Below are 15,598 nucleotides of genomic sequence, written 5' to 3'. Positions count from 1 at the left end.
TGTTATTAACATAACTGAAAACAGGGCAGCTGCGTGTTGCTCCCGTGCAGGTAACATTGCATGTGGCTTCCATTTCTAGATTTTACAAAAATAAAAAATAAAATGGTTAGTTAAAAAATAAAATAGAAACAGAAAAAAAATCCATACATTTATTCGTAAGTTTAAAAAGTAATTATTTTTGGGAGAGCAACTACTTTGCAATGACAACATCGAGCTTTATGGTTGTAATTTTATTCTCTAGGGTGTGCAAGAAAATAATCAGATTGTTGAGGAATAACACGCCAAAGTCTGAAATTTTGATAAAGAGACAGCGAGGACTCGAAACATGGTGGCCCATCAGCAGCATATTTAAACACGCCACAGACGGGTTGGATAGAGAAGTGCTGAACACTTTATCTAAAATTAATCTATCTGGATTGTGGTTTCTGTTCTTTTATGTATGTATAATATGTATATTTTCATGCTTATGTCTTAATATAAATAAAAGAAAACTTTTTAACTAAAGGCCTCCATAAACTTGTGTGACTTGGCCTGTTTTCACCGGATAAATCAAGTGCCAAAATGGAGGAAGGGCTCCTGGGGAGTTGTTGTGGAAGTTCAAGGAATAACTGGTGTGACTTGTGCCACAAAGTGGAGGGAGAGGCACCCTATATATTATTTGTTTATATGTGGGTGCAGGATCCTGTAGAATGCATCCTTACCCGGCCGCTGCCTCAACTTGTGTGGGAATTATGATGCAAGTGGGCCAGGACAGAAGGCATTGAGCAGAAGAAGGAGTGCCATCTCTCGGAGTATACCTCAAATTGTTGTGCCGCATAAACAAGTTAGAACATCTTAGAAACTATATTTTTTTATAAAAGGTGCTTTGCAGAATGTACTGCCCTTTCTGCTAGTCTTCTGGACAGGTGGATAGCAAAGACTGCTGGTTACATGGGAGATGCCCTGTTCACTGGAACACACCACTCTCACATCTGCCTAACATTGTCGATAAATAGCTAGTGCAGAAAACTGCGTTTTCATTTTGTTGATGACAGTGGCACTTATCAGATTGCAAAGATAATTTATCTCAATCCAACAAAAATAGGAAACCACTAACACAAGGTCCTCTTTGTCCCTCCATTCAAAGAAATTAGATATCTCATGACCATAGGCGAATCTAGGGGGTGGTCTGGGGGTGCACAGGACCACCCTTTCCAACGAGCCCAGCCCTGTGTCTCTAGCCCCCTGGGAACCGGAGATACTGCCAGACAAAGCTGGAACGTTTTCCCTATAGGATAACATGGGACCCGCTAATTCCGACCCCCACCCAGTTCCAACGGCTGCCAGTTCCCCTTTCGGCATCACTGAAGCTCGAGGTTGATCTCAGTTAAACCCAAATCGCTGGGCCTTCAATCTGATACCAGGCTGGATCCATATGGGTTAATTGGTTCCAGGGATATGGAGGTTAAACCATTTTTTTAATTTCTTAAATGTAATTTCATGACTGTTTATGTTCTTTGAGGGCAGATTTCTCTGGAACCAAACAGCCCAGTTTCACGGGATCAAAATCATTCAAAGCCAACTTAAAAGTTCTTCAATTTGATACTGGTGTCATGTAAATGGGTCAGTTGGTTCCAAAGATATAGCTGGTTGGTTAAAGGGGGGTAGGGAGAGGGGAGTGGTTTTCCCTCCCCCATTATGTGTGCAGCACCATGTGTAAGGGGCATTATATGTGCAGCATCATGTGTAATGGGTACTATGGTGCATGGCATCATGTGTAATGGGTACTATGGTGTGCAGCATCATGTGTAATGGGTACTATGGTGTGCGGCATCATGTGTAATGGGTACTATGGTGTGCGGCATCATGTGTAATGGGTACTCTGGTGTGCGGCATCATGTGTAATGGGTACTATGGTGCCATCAAGCAAGAACCCCCTAGCAATGAGCACGTAGGTAAGCTGCACTTATGTGGCAAATATGTAATGGGCATTACAGTTTGATATATAGTATGTAATGGGCATCATGATGTGTGGCACAATGTGTAATGGGCATTATGGTATGTGGCCTTATGTGTAATTGGCATTACGGCGTGTGGCTTTATGTGTAATGGGTATTACGGAGTTTGCTAAAATATGTAATGGGCATTACTGTGTATGGTCTAAAGTGTAATACCACACCCCTTTTTGTGATGCCACGCCTCCTTCCCATGAGGCCATGCCCCCTTTTTGGCGCGCGGCGTAGCCGCGCAAAGGTCCCCCTACTGTTACATCTAGATCTGGGACCACCCATTACCATAATTCTAGATTCGCCTATGCTCATGGCATTGCTGTGGGTACAGGTAGGGATAACCTTTTCAATGATGTAGCCATAGAGTGTCAAAATAGGTTATCATTAGCCCACAGTATGGACTGGGGTGCCCCTGATGGACCTGCTAAGAACTTTGTCTTTGAAGGGTATAAGGTATTATGGAATTCTGACCACACAGGAGGATGCCACCTGAGAGGCTTAATGCTTTGGGAAAAGTGAATAAATTACTTTAGGTAACAAGACAGATCCCTAGATAAAGAGGACCAGCCATGTAGATCAATACAAGAGAAATGTTGGCAGAGGTCACCCCTGAGTGTGAAATGATAGAGCTTTTTCATGTGTCTGTAGGAGAGGACATCAAAGTCCATGAGATCCATATCATCACAAGAGACACCTGAGCCTGGAGGGTAAGCACATGATAAGGCATCAGTATCATGGTGACCCTTTCCCTGTTTGTACAACACATCCAGATGGTACCATTTGTGCATGAAACATTAGTTGGTGGTCTGTCTCAACCACCATTGGATGCCGCTAAACCTTTGGATTTCAGGGATACTTTGAAGGACTTTACAGAGTCGCCTGCCATGTTCTTCCGTATAGATGTTTGATACAGTACTATGTGAAAGTGCAGCAGGAAATTTGTGACTTGAAATAGATGCTTTAGGGGTTTGCGCACTGGAGAAATTCATGTAATGCAATTTTTATTTTGATTACATTGGAGAAGTGGACAGTGGAAAGGAGCTGCTGGCCCAAGGGAGAGGCAGATGGAAGTATAAGCATACAACTCTTCATACAAGGCATGCCAATCCCAGGACATTTTTTCAATCCTAGGATTCAGGATTGGCATACCTAATAAAAAAAACTTGCCCCCCCCCCCCCCAACTGGACACCCTGCACATTTACTCATGCAGCTGGGAGTGGTGCAAGTGGGAGAGGTGGTGCAGGGGTGCGATCGTGCATCTAGGAGTGGTGCGGCAGTGCTGGAGAGTGGCAGGCGGGCTGCACAGTGGGACATCTGACGATGTCACACTGCACAGAGCCGCACAGCCAGAGATGGGAGCGGCCGGGAAGCATCTAAGCGGCTGCTCAGATGCTGCCCAGCATTAGACAGTTCCAATCCCAGCATTGAAATCCCAGCAATTATAGGGCCGCATCCCAGAATCCCGTCGATCTCAGGATTGTCCAGCCTACTTCATACCAATGAAAACACACATTTAGTTCAGGACCATAGTCAAAAAAAGGGTTACAATAATTTCTGAAAATAGATTTCAAAATATACCAACTGATAGAAAGGATGAACATTTGGACTGATTCAACTGTAAGCTTTACTTATTACCCTCAGCCTCATCCCCTTCCTTTTTTCCTTCTCTGTGCTCTCAAACAAGGATCAGCAATGAGAGTCTGCGGTGACATCACTCACAAACTGTAGAATATATAACATTACAGTAAAACTGTACAGACCTGTTTAGATAATTTATGTGATTGCAGTAAACACTGCATTTTCCACTGATACGGAATCAGTACAAAACACATTTCTAATAAATCACGTAAAACTCCTTTCACATTTTTAATGTATATGCAAATATTTGCATTTACTCCTGGTGCGGTGACAATGTGAAATATGCAGAAGAGTAAATGCATCTAATTTGCATTTCAGATGCATTGAGATTATAGAAGCCATATATTACTGTGCTGGAGAATTTGTTTGCTATTGTTCTTTAAAAGTGCATTCTTTGACAATGCTTTAACTTCATACAGTATATGTTTAACATACATCTCTATATCATAGATAGTAATAAATAAGACATTTTGCAGATGCAACCACAATGATATAATGATATGTTACCATAACTTCAGTAAAGCAGGCATGCTTGGTTTGACTTTCTCCAATGCAGTTTTAACAGTAGACCAAATAATAATTGAATAACATCAAATTAAAAATTAGGCTTGATTCAGAGATGGAGGCTATGGTGTCCCCTGTGTTTTGGTCTTGGATCTGGATTCATTTTCATTTTTTGGGTTCTAGATTTACAATCCTCATGTATTTTGGTTTGGCTTTGGTACTGTATTTTTAAATAATGCGAAAAACAGCTAAAATCGTAATAGTAAATGTTTACTGTATGTTCCTAATGTATTATTAACCTCAGTAACATTTGTCTACAGTAATTTCCAGTCAATTTGGATTACCTTACAGCTCACAATTATTTTTCACTAATATTGTCCAATTAATGGCGAGATAAGCAGAGCAGCAGCACAATTTCACGGTTATTTTTGTTTAAAATGTTTAGCAAATAATTAATGTATTAGAGAAATAACCAAAAAAATCTATGCAAAAAAAAAAGACCACAATGCACCCCAAAACGAATTTGGACCTGAAAGAAGAGGTCTGGTTCGGCCTCTTAGTACACATCAGTACAGTCTACAACGAATCTTTGGTATTCATGTAGACTTAGAAAAACCGTCATAGAAAATAGGTATAGTTCTATAATAGCACATTATAAAGTCAACACTAAATATTTTCATTACCATTGAAACAAGAGGGTTAGAGTTCATTCTTAGTAGAGAACAGCAAAATTGGATTTGATGCTGCTCTTGATATAGTCGAATGTGTTCTTCACTTTTCAATCAACAGAATCTAATTCTATGCCTGGATTGTCTCACAGCAAATTCTCCATATTAAGGACACACTGACCTTTTTGTTTGCTTAATGAGCAAGAAAATAGATGTTCGCAGCCGACAAGATTCTGCCACAAGATGAGAAACCACACAAGTGGATTACAATAAAATAAACAAAACGAGCCTGTTTTATGTAAATCATGCGCAATTAATCATTTGATTGATTATGGGTGTTTAAATCTAGGCAAGAGGCATATAGTGGTATTACCTCTTTTGGATTTAATAAGTAAAATGTATTGCCTAATTAACCTTAATTAAGAAGCTTTTAATTATGAAGGTCGAATGCTTCCACTTTAGTGCACTCAGAGGGGGACAAAACCCACACATCCTCCAGCATACAAGACGGTTATAAAATGAAAGTTGTATGAAGCTGCTATTACACAGCCAGAGAGCTGTGTGGCTATTACACAGCCAGAGAGCTGTGTGGCTATTACACAGCCAAGATGGAAAACTACAGCAAAAGCTATTATTCACTCGCTGCACTTCAGTGTCCCATGAAAATAGCAATCCTTTTACCGACACCAGTTATAAGTTACAATCTCACATACTGTAGGAATTTTGTATTTTGTTTTAGTATTGGTTTTCACCTATGTAAAGTGTAAAAAACCTGTTTCCAGTATATTCTCCTATTACTTGTTTTTCAATTTGCTAAATATGAGGGGGATGTATCAGATCACAAGTAGAGCTTCTTATGATCATTTTTAAAGTACAAGTCAAGAAAATGATAGCTATATACTGTGGGCAATCAGCCTGATTCTGGTTGGCTAGGTAAGCTGCCAACATCACAGCTTACCGAGCACCAGAGAGGACACCCCGCAGCTGTTTCCCCTCACAACCATGTGACAGCATGTGTAAGGAAGACACATCCCCTCCCATGCCACCACTGTAGGAGAAATCATTTGATGTTCGCCGACCATCAAATGATTTGTCCCGCCATCGCAAATAAAAGTTAGTCTGAGTTGACTTTTATTAGCAGTGCCTGGCCAAAGACGGGAGGGTGGCTGACATCCTGTGACATCAGCCGCCATCCCCCGGCAGGCATTGGGCCGCCCACGTACCTACGAGAATGCCCAGCATTTCCATGAGGACGCGCATTCTAGTATCTAGAATATTGGTTGGCCATAGCAACATCCCACCTTCAATAGAACACTCACCTTAGTAAATAAACCTGTGTGTCTTTATTTGAATACAACATTTTATGACAGTCTGTTTATTTATTTATTTATTTTAAATTGCATGTGCAGTGGGCCCTGGATGCCAGGGCAAGCTATAGCGTGAAGTTCTACAAGTCCCAGCATGCCCTGCCAAGCCTGTGTATGCTACCATGGTAGAAATGAGAGAGTGCTGATGTCCCAGCGCACAGATGTTGCAGCCGATGCTTTGTCACCTTGCTCTCCCCTTGGACCGTAAAGAATAATGGAGTAAATGCAGGTTGGTGACCAGACACATGCGCTCAGTGTAAGATACAATGTATTTCATAAAAATAGCAGAACAATGTACACAAGAATAAGAGTGAAAAGGTGAAAATCCTTGGATTCCTAGAGATGAGGCGATCTTACCCAGCAGATGTTTTGAAGCCTGTTTAATGCACCCTGCTATGCTCCAAAGGTTTGTACTGGCAGCGTGTTCTCCATTCCTGAGTCACTGAGGGGGTTATTTTGGTTCACTCTTTCTGACAAATTCCTTTTTTGATGGACAAAACCATGTGCACTGCAGGGGGGCAGATGCAAAATGTACAGAGAGAATTAGATTTGGGTGAGTTATTTTGTTACTTTGCAGGGAAAATACTGACTGCTTTATTTTTACACTGCAATATAGATATCACTGCAATATAGATTGCCGCGATATCTCGTCGCGCTTCGGGCTCGGTGGCTCGATGCGCTTGCCACACTATATAAAATCGACTCCATGCGTAGTTGATAGTGGGGTTATGAACAGATAAAAAATCGCATTGGATCGGCCGATATATCAGCTGATATCGCATCCGATATATCGGCCGCCGTGAAACTAAACAAGTACCGTAAAACCCTACCAAAATTTAATTATCTCTGCACATGTTATATCTGCCCCACCTGCAGTGCACATTGTTTTGTCCATCTACGAAGGAATTTGTCAGAAAGAGTGAACCAAGAGTGAACCAAAATAACCCCCTGAGAGTCCTCTAGACTTTGAGAAAGAGACAAAGAGCCAAAGCTTCAGGACTGGAGAACACGCTGCCCAGTACAAAATTTGAAACATAGGCCAAGGGTGGACGGTATTTTGACCTTTAGGATTTTGAATGTAGGTAAATCATACTAATCCCATCAGGGATCAATGTGCTAAACAGAATCTACTATACTTAGATAGTAATGGTTTTTCCTCTGGATTCTTAGAGAATGTATATCCTATGTCATATGTTCTCGGTTTGTGTATTCTTACCATCTATTTTGCCATAAACACTGTGTTTAGGAACATTTTACAGTACCTAAAGAACAGGTCAAATCCTACACCTAGGAGTATATTCAGTTAGAGTCAGAAACTGCAGTTTGTCGGAAAAGGGCAGTTTTCGGCTTTTTTTTGTCAAATTCATGATTCGACCTATTCAATTTGTTTAGACTTCTTTCTGACAGGTCAGAATGCTCTGACCTGTCAGAAACCATGTGGTTTGGTGGAGTAGCCATTTCTATTTCTAGCTATTATCTATAAAGTGCTAGATAAATGATCAGTAGAATCTGATTTGTTGCTATTATTTATTTAGTAACAGTTTCTTATATATAAGAAACTGTTACTAAATAAATAATATCAACAAATCAGATTCTACTGATCATTTATCTAGCACTTTATAGATAATAGCTAGAAATACCATCCTGTACAGTACTCCACATATCTGCCATTTTCAAGTTGGATTATAACCTCAAGTACAGAAATATGTTTTGTCGAGTACATTAAGGAAGATTGACACATTTTATGATGGTTTAGGAACGCATTTTTAGTCTGTATTTCGGAAAAAAATGATAAATTCCTTTAATGATATGTCAGTATCTTCAACAGCAGGTGCTGAATCGAAACACACGGTGAACCACAAACACCATAATTATGTGGTTTTTAGGAACCTGACTCTGGATCATAACTGAAGTGACAAGAACATACTGTATGTCGTATTATTTGATTTGTTTTACCTTTCTAACACACCTAGACAAGTGCAGTAGACAGTGCAGTTCAAGCTACAGTACAATAAATGCCAATGACTGACATTAATTTCCTATTCCAAATGTCATACTCAAGTGTTGAAGTGGGATTTGCCATCAATGATGCATTTAATATTTGGTATCTGTGTCAATAAGAATTGTTTGCCTGGAATAAAACATCTGCCTATCATTCTTTGCAACAATATGATTTAACCTGTTCAGTACTAGATGTAGCTGATGTTGTTAAGACATATTCAATCTTAGCTGAATGATTGTATAACCTATTGCTTTGGTAAACACTGAGATGACCAGTTTCCATAGAAACATCATCATGATTGGACAACAGTTGACAGAAGAATATTAAGTCTTTCACCTTTTGGTCACCGCGGTTGACGCCAGCCATCATCACCAGGGATACAATTATTACCAGCTCAGAGATCTGAAGCCTCCTTACCATCCTGTACCAGTACCGCACTCTCATCATAACCTTAATATTCCGGTCACAAACACAATGCTGAACCTGCAATGCAAGGGCAGATCTAAAGGGATTCACTATGGGTCACTTATCAGCATCAATACCTAATTCCTAATTTAATATTAAATAGAGGCATACAGCAATGTGTTTAGTTGCAGAACGTCCACAGAGAGTTTGTACTTCGATGTAGATAACCAATGTGTTTTTATGTTATGTAACTGAACCAGTGTGCAGCTATAGTATAATACACTATAATTATATCGGTACTTGTTTCCTAGCAGGGCGCCCAATTAGGATACGTACGGTAGCGTAGTGAAATTGCATCGCACATCACATCGCATCGCTCTTTTTGTGCCTTGTGATGCGTGCGATGCGATGTGCGATGCGATCTCAGTAGTTCATTTAGTTCATTTATTCACTGCACCCTGACTGAAATCGCATCGCACATCGCATCACATGGCCCTTTTTTGTGGCGTCCGATGTGATCTCAGTAGTTAATATGGTAAAACACCTAAAACACCACCACTATCCACGTCACCCCGAAGCATGGCGAGCGCAGCTAGCCCCGCAAGGGTACGCATTACCCCTCGTGGAGCTGCGCTTACCACGCTATATAAAATCAACTCCATGCCGACGTGGATAGTGGGGGTATGAAAAGGTCGGAGGACGCGTTCTGCTGCTCTTGCCACGCTTCGGGGTGACGTGGATAGTGGTGGTGTTTTAGGTGTTTTACCATATTAACTACTGAGATCGCATCGCACATCGCATTGCACGCATCGCAAGGCACAAAAAGCCGTGCGATGCGATTTCAGTACGCAGAATAGCCCACTAAGCAAAAAACTTAGTGGGTGCCCTGCTAGGAAACAAGAACCATTGGGTGAGATTTAATAGTATGAGAGATTCAGAAAATGAGAGATTTTGTGAGAAATATCCAGGTTTTTTAAAGTGGCACAATCATTTACACTGCAAAATCAAACTGATTTTGCAGTGTAAATGATTACCGCTTTAAAAAAACTGGAGATTTCTCACAAAATCTCTAATTTTCTGAATCTCTCATCCTATTAAATCTCACCCATTATATCTATGCTAGAAAAATGCATAGAACTGATTGTAAAAAAAAATCCCATTGCAGACTGGGTTTACTTGCATTATATTTTGCAATGAGGATATATTGACAAAACGATACTAAACATATTGTAAAATCTAATAAGTTGAGCCTTATGCGTCTGTGTAGAATTCAAACAGACCTGAAATACTGGACAGAGATAGACAGAATGTTAATGTTGGATGCTGTGAAGCAATTATTTGCTACTGTGCAGTGGCATAAGTTCTTCCCAGTTGCCCGTAGGCAAGATACATATTGGTGCCCCCAAATAGCTCAATTAGAAAGGTGTCTGTCTCCAGTAAGAAAGGTCATGGGTTCTAATACAGGGTGTGAGACTTGCAAAAATGATGTTAGGAGGGGAGTCAGCCACAGAGGCGATATTGATGGCTTTCAATTAACTGTTTCAAACTTGCAGGGGAGGATAGGTGCCCCATTGGGAGCAGGAGCCCGGCAGCTGATGACCCCATTGCCTCCCAGTTACGTCTCTGCTACTGCACATGTGTATATTAGAGAATTTATTTGCAAATTAATTAGGGAGTAGGGAATCATCTGGTGGAAATAATGGGGGAATGGTGGCTCAAACACAGGTGTGATGCAACCATGTTTCAGTCTGTAGCGTTTACGCATGTTACTTTCAGCAGCCATCCGATGTGACCACAGGATTACTCAGATGGTTGATGATCACTTAATATGCTTCTAATGTTGTGTCTTTGAACACAATCAGCCAATCAGAGAAGCTTATTATTGATGTTTCTATACAGGTTTCGATAGCTGCAAAATGACCATATATTTGCACAGCTGCTCCACAGAAATCTGCAGCTGCAAATACATTTGTGTATATCTATGAATCAGGCCCATGCCATGCAAGCCGGGCCCTCTGACCTTTTTGTCTGTAACTAGTAATACCCAGTTTGCTGTATCACTGTTTTCAATTGAAAAGTGCAACAGAATTTGCTGCGCTATATAAGAAACTGTTCATAAATAATAAATAAATATTCAGATCACACAAAGGTTGCAAAAATCCCAGATTGAAATGCACGCATTTACTGTTCATGGTCCATTAGATACTAAAAATAAATATATCTAGTGAATGGCAACATCCGGTTAATATATGTTTTTTTCTGTAACACAATTCTTTCCTGGGAAACTCATTAGCTTTAGTATAGTATACTGTAGTTGAAGTTGTTTTTGTCTATTAAAAAAGACATTATTTTGAAGTGCGTATCTCTGTTTGAGTTCCCTAATGTTTAGACCATCTCTCTCACAGACAATGCACACCAGTGCCCTCAACCCAGCATTAATGTTCCTGCATTTTCTGGAATTCTTTTTTCAATTCACAGGTAATTGGGTATTTAATGAGCTGTAAATTAGTCTAACAAGCTTTGAGTCAAACTGCATGTGTTTTCCCAGTAACATTTTGTAAACTTTCACAGACTACACATTAAAGACAATTTTGGAAGTGTAAAGCTTGATTGTCAGCCAATGGAAAATTGGTCAGTTCTTGCCAATGTTTGGGATTATTCTCAGTTAATGCACAGACACTCCAGGGATTGTATGAAGATCCAGATTAGCACAAGACAATCTGTATTCATTTGAAAACCAAAATTGTAAGACATATTTTAATATTGATAACCACTGAATTTACAGTATAATGGATTACTTACAATGGATCGCAATATTTGCCATTCATTCGTAGACTGGTGATGCTCGACTAGTGATATTGAATATTTCTTGTAATGTTTGGTTATACAATACAAAGTTTTACTATGCAGTTTGATTGCAATGTGCTTGGATTGCCTGACAATCAGTATATTACACTATAATAAGGTGATGCAACTTGTTTTTCTGTTTAATTTGTTAATGGGAGTGAACATTCTAATGCAGTGGTGTCAAACTCACAGGCCAACATCTGTTGTGGAACTACACATATCAGCATGCCCTGCCACAGATTTTATATAATGGTTTACTAAAGCTGTCCAGCCGGGGGGGGGGGGGGGGGGGGGGGGGAGACTGCGGGAACTGTCCAGCCGGGGGGAAGGGGGGGTTGCAGGCAGCTAAGTGCTGAGTATGTGGCGGGGGCTGGGGCAGTCCCCGCCCGGCGCCGAACACTGCCGCTGGCCTGGCTGCTGATGACCAGGCAGAGGCAGCAAGTTTTACACGGGGGTTCCGGCAGGTGGGAGGAGGGATATCACTCACCTGCTTGGCAGATCGTCAATTGATTCTGCAGCTTCTCCTTCCGCCGGCTCTCCTCTGCGGTAGCTGGCCTGCAGCTCACTACCGCCCTCCAGTGGCCTGCGTCTTCCCATTGCTTAACTGTAATCACATGAAGTGGAGATTCATTGACAAACATAACTTTTTGCAAGCTATTAGTTATACGCATAACTCTTGGCAATGAAGAATCAGATTCAACTTTATTGGCCATGTATACTTGCATATACTAGGAATTTGACTTGGAATGCTGTGCAACAGCCAGTTTGGTAAACAGTGACAGATATACAAACAAATACAGGTATACGCTAGAAGTACCCTGGGGGAAATAGATGCAGGGAACACATACCCACTGAGCTGCACAGCGCCTAGGCAGCCATCAGCGGCACCACTGGTCATTGCAGCAGCCGGGTAGGTAACAATATAAGCAGTGATAGTACAGTTATCACACAGGGAACACATACCTGTCTAGCTGCACAGCCCCTAGGCAGCCATCAGCAGCGCCACTGGTCACAGCAACAGCCAGGCAGGCAACAATACAGCAGGGACAGTAGAGTTATCACACAGGGAACATATACCCGCCAAGCTGCACAGCACCTAGGCAGCCATCAGCGGCGCCACTGGTCAGTGCAGAAGCCAGGTAGGTAACAATATAAGCAGGGACAGTACAGTTATCACACAGGGAACACATGCCTGCCGAGCTGCACAGCGCTTAAGCAGCCATCAGCGGCGCCACTGGTCACCACAACAGCCAAGCAGGCAACAATACAGCAGGGACAATACAGTTATCCCACAGGGAACACATACCCGCCAAGCTGCACAGCGCCTAGGCAGCCATCAGGCTCCACTGGTCATTGCAGCAGCCAGGTACAGTAGGTAACACTTTAGCAGAGACAGTAAAGTTATCGCAGAGACAGTACAGTTATCACACAGGAGAAATGGGGTTACGTAATGATGAGTGCACAGTTCCTAGGCAGCCATTTACGGTGCCATCTTGAAGGGCTCAACATGCCATCTCCTGTAGGGAGAGCCAGCGTGGGTTGTGGAGGGGGGGGAGTCAGTCAGTGAGGCCGAGGGAAAGTCGGGAGGGGGGGGGGGGGTGCGGTTCACCTGGAGCTAGTGCTGGGGGGGTCCTACTGGCCTCTGGGTGTCCTGCCAGGGCCCTGTGGCCGATGCGCCTCCTGTCCCCCTCCTGTCCCGGCCAGGGAGAAGGGGGGAGTCACCAAGTGTGCTGGGTCCTGCCTGTGCCTGCCTGTGCCGGAGGTGATCTACCTTCTTCGGGGGCTCCCTGGGCCGATGGAGTCATCTGCCGACAGGTTCCTGCTCCCAAAGGGGCACCTCTCCTCCCCTGCAAGTTTGAATCAGTTAATTGAAAGCTGTCAATATCACTTCTGTGGCTGACTCCCCCTCCTAGCAGCACCATAGACATGCCACTCTTTATTTTAAACATAATATACATGACATACATACATACATAGATACCGACATGCATACATATATTTCTATAAGGTGCAGTGTGTGTGTGTGTGTGTGTGTGGGGGGGGGGGGGGGCAGCAATATTTATCTTGCCTCCGGGTCACTGGGACAAACTTACGCCACTGGCAATAACTATGTGCAATGTTTTCAAAATTTGACCAATACCTAAATGTTTATTGTGGCATTTTGTTTTACAACAGGAAAATATGGTTTATACAGTATGATAGAGAAATGATAACTAATTTTTTCCTTGCTGTACTCCCATCTCAGAATCAGGCACTTAAGGTTTTAATTCTGTATAATTGGCTGGGTGTCTTCAGGGGTGATTGCAGTTTTGCAGGGCCTAGGTCAGGCATGTCCAAACTGTGGCCCTCCAGCTGTTGTGAAACTACACATCCCAGCATGACTTGCCATAGTTTTAGCATTCCCTAATAGCAAAATTGTGGCAAGGCATGATGGGACTTGTAGTTTCCCAACAGCTGTAGGGCCATAGTCTGGACATGCCTGGCCTAGGTACTAGAAGGGGACTTGGCTAATGCAGGAAGGTGTGGTCAACCCCTGCCTGCTTAGGAAATGCTAAAAACAGTAACTTCTGTGTGCCTACTCAGGGGGATGCTGGTGTACTGATGGAAGGGTGGCAGTGGCGGCAGCTGATGGGGGAGTGGTGGGTGAGATCAGGCAACCTCCGCACATCACCCAGGGAAAGAGAGGACTGACTGCTTCTGTAGCTGCCTCTCCTCCCAGTGCAGCACACAGCACTGTGCTGGATTGGCTGGGAAGAGAGGCTACTCATGTGAAACTAGCCAATGAGAGTCTAGGGTCAGGTAGAAGGAGAACTGAACCTGAGCACAGCTTTGGCTGTGAAACATACAGTGCTGCAGATCCTCAGGGTCAGGCAGCCATCATGCATTTAACATTTATGGCATTTTTAGATGTTTTAACTGACCCCCATTCACAGCAGCCCAGAAGCAGCAGCAACCACTTCAGAGAACATTAAGTTTAATCAACAAGAACCAGCAATATAAGCCTCAAATGCTGCTAGACCCATATATACCCTTGTGTAGACTCCTTCTGCCAACTATTGCTTGGTAAAATAAAATTTAGCAAGAGATCTGGATGTCCCTGGAAATAAAAAACAGAATTTATATGTGAAGACCTTTGTGCACAAGCAAGTACTAGGCAGTAAAGCACCAGATTGACATGCTTCATGCTTCAATAAATTATCCCACAGTACAAGCTGTAAGGTAGCGACTGGCTGCTGTAGAGCCGTAACCCTTGAACTATTAATGAGCTCTTTGCAATACTCTACCATGGGCAGCTTGGAACGAGGGATCATTGTACAAACCTACCATATAGATTCATCATCCACATGCTGCAGTATCCACACTTACATAATATTAGCATTTAAGATGGAAACTATTTGTAATTAGCATTTAAGATGGAAACTATAATGAAGTGTATTTTTCTGTGGCAGCAGAGAGTCATTTATCCCATTATGTGAAATTCTACATGAGTAAGATTTCAAGTCAAATATATTTTTATATTCACAGAAAAATCATCCCAGTATATACTGTCATTCTACTGTAGCTGCGGTATGTGAAATTGCCCCCATACTGATGGCTGATGGGGAAATACATATTCATTTTGTCTTTAGTGCACAGTAGTTGCTAAACGTAAAAGGAAAAAAAAAATGGTAAGTGGTCCCAGATATGAAACACATATGTTACTTTAGGAAACATTGTCAACATCTTCATCTTAGTTACTGCCACCATCCCTCAGAGCACTAACGATTTCATAATGAGCTAATTTCAGTTTGGGAAATGCTTTTCTAATTTGATTGCAAGAACTTCCAGCCGTTTGAAAGATGCTCTCGGAGTCAAATGATTAGTTAGGAGTATGAGAGGAGTAACGGCATGTAGATTGATTCCATAATGATGCTACAGACACAAATTTGTTTTCTTTGGGTTGTTAGGGAGCCTGTAAACTAATGCTATTTCCTCGCTGTGCTTCACTGCCTTCAGAAATATTTATCTCCTATTGCCAAATGGGGAAATGTGTAGACTTATTTATTCTGATCTGATGGCACAATAAAATGTGTCTTAACTCCTTGTGACTCTATGCTACTTCGAGCTGTGCTCTAACAGCTCAGTATTAGGATTTGTCTGCATGCCTCTAGGTACTGCCAAACTGACTATGGATTTAT

At 42.1% G+C, this 15,598-nt stretch overlaps 1 long non-coding RNA gene across 3 annotated transcripts in view; it reads left to right on the top strand.

Annotated features, from left to right (window-relative positions):
• The window catches only part of LOC146030628 (uncharacterized), a 48,558-nt gene extending 40,237 nt beyond the window's left edge, over positions 1-8,321 (top strand). For 2 of the 3 annotated variants that reach the window (XR_014456128.1, XR_014456122.1), the window contains 2 exons: positions 6,209-6,395; positions 7,995-8,321. This is a non-coding gene — a long non-coding RNA (uncharacterized LOC146030628). Of the gene's footprint in view, positions 1-6,208; positions 6,396-7,982 lie in introns of all 3 variants that reach the window. The other variant, XR_014456134.1, reaches the window with a different exon arrangement.
• Positions 8,322-15,598: the final 7,277 nt, after the last annotated feature.

Source organism: Crinia signifera, chromosome 1 (genome assembly GCF_055691185.1).
Source record: "Crinia signifera chromosome 1, ASM5569118v1, whole genome shotgun sequence".
Taxonomy (NCBI): domain Eukaryota; kingdom Metazoa; phylum Chordata; class Amphibia; order Anura; family Myobatrachidae; genus Crinia; species Crinia signifera.
This window is presented reverse-complemented; position numbering and strand designations above follow the sequence as displayed.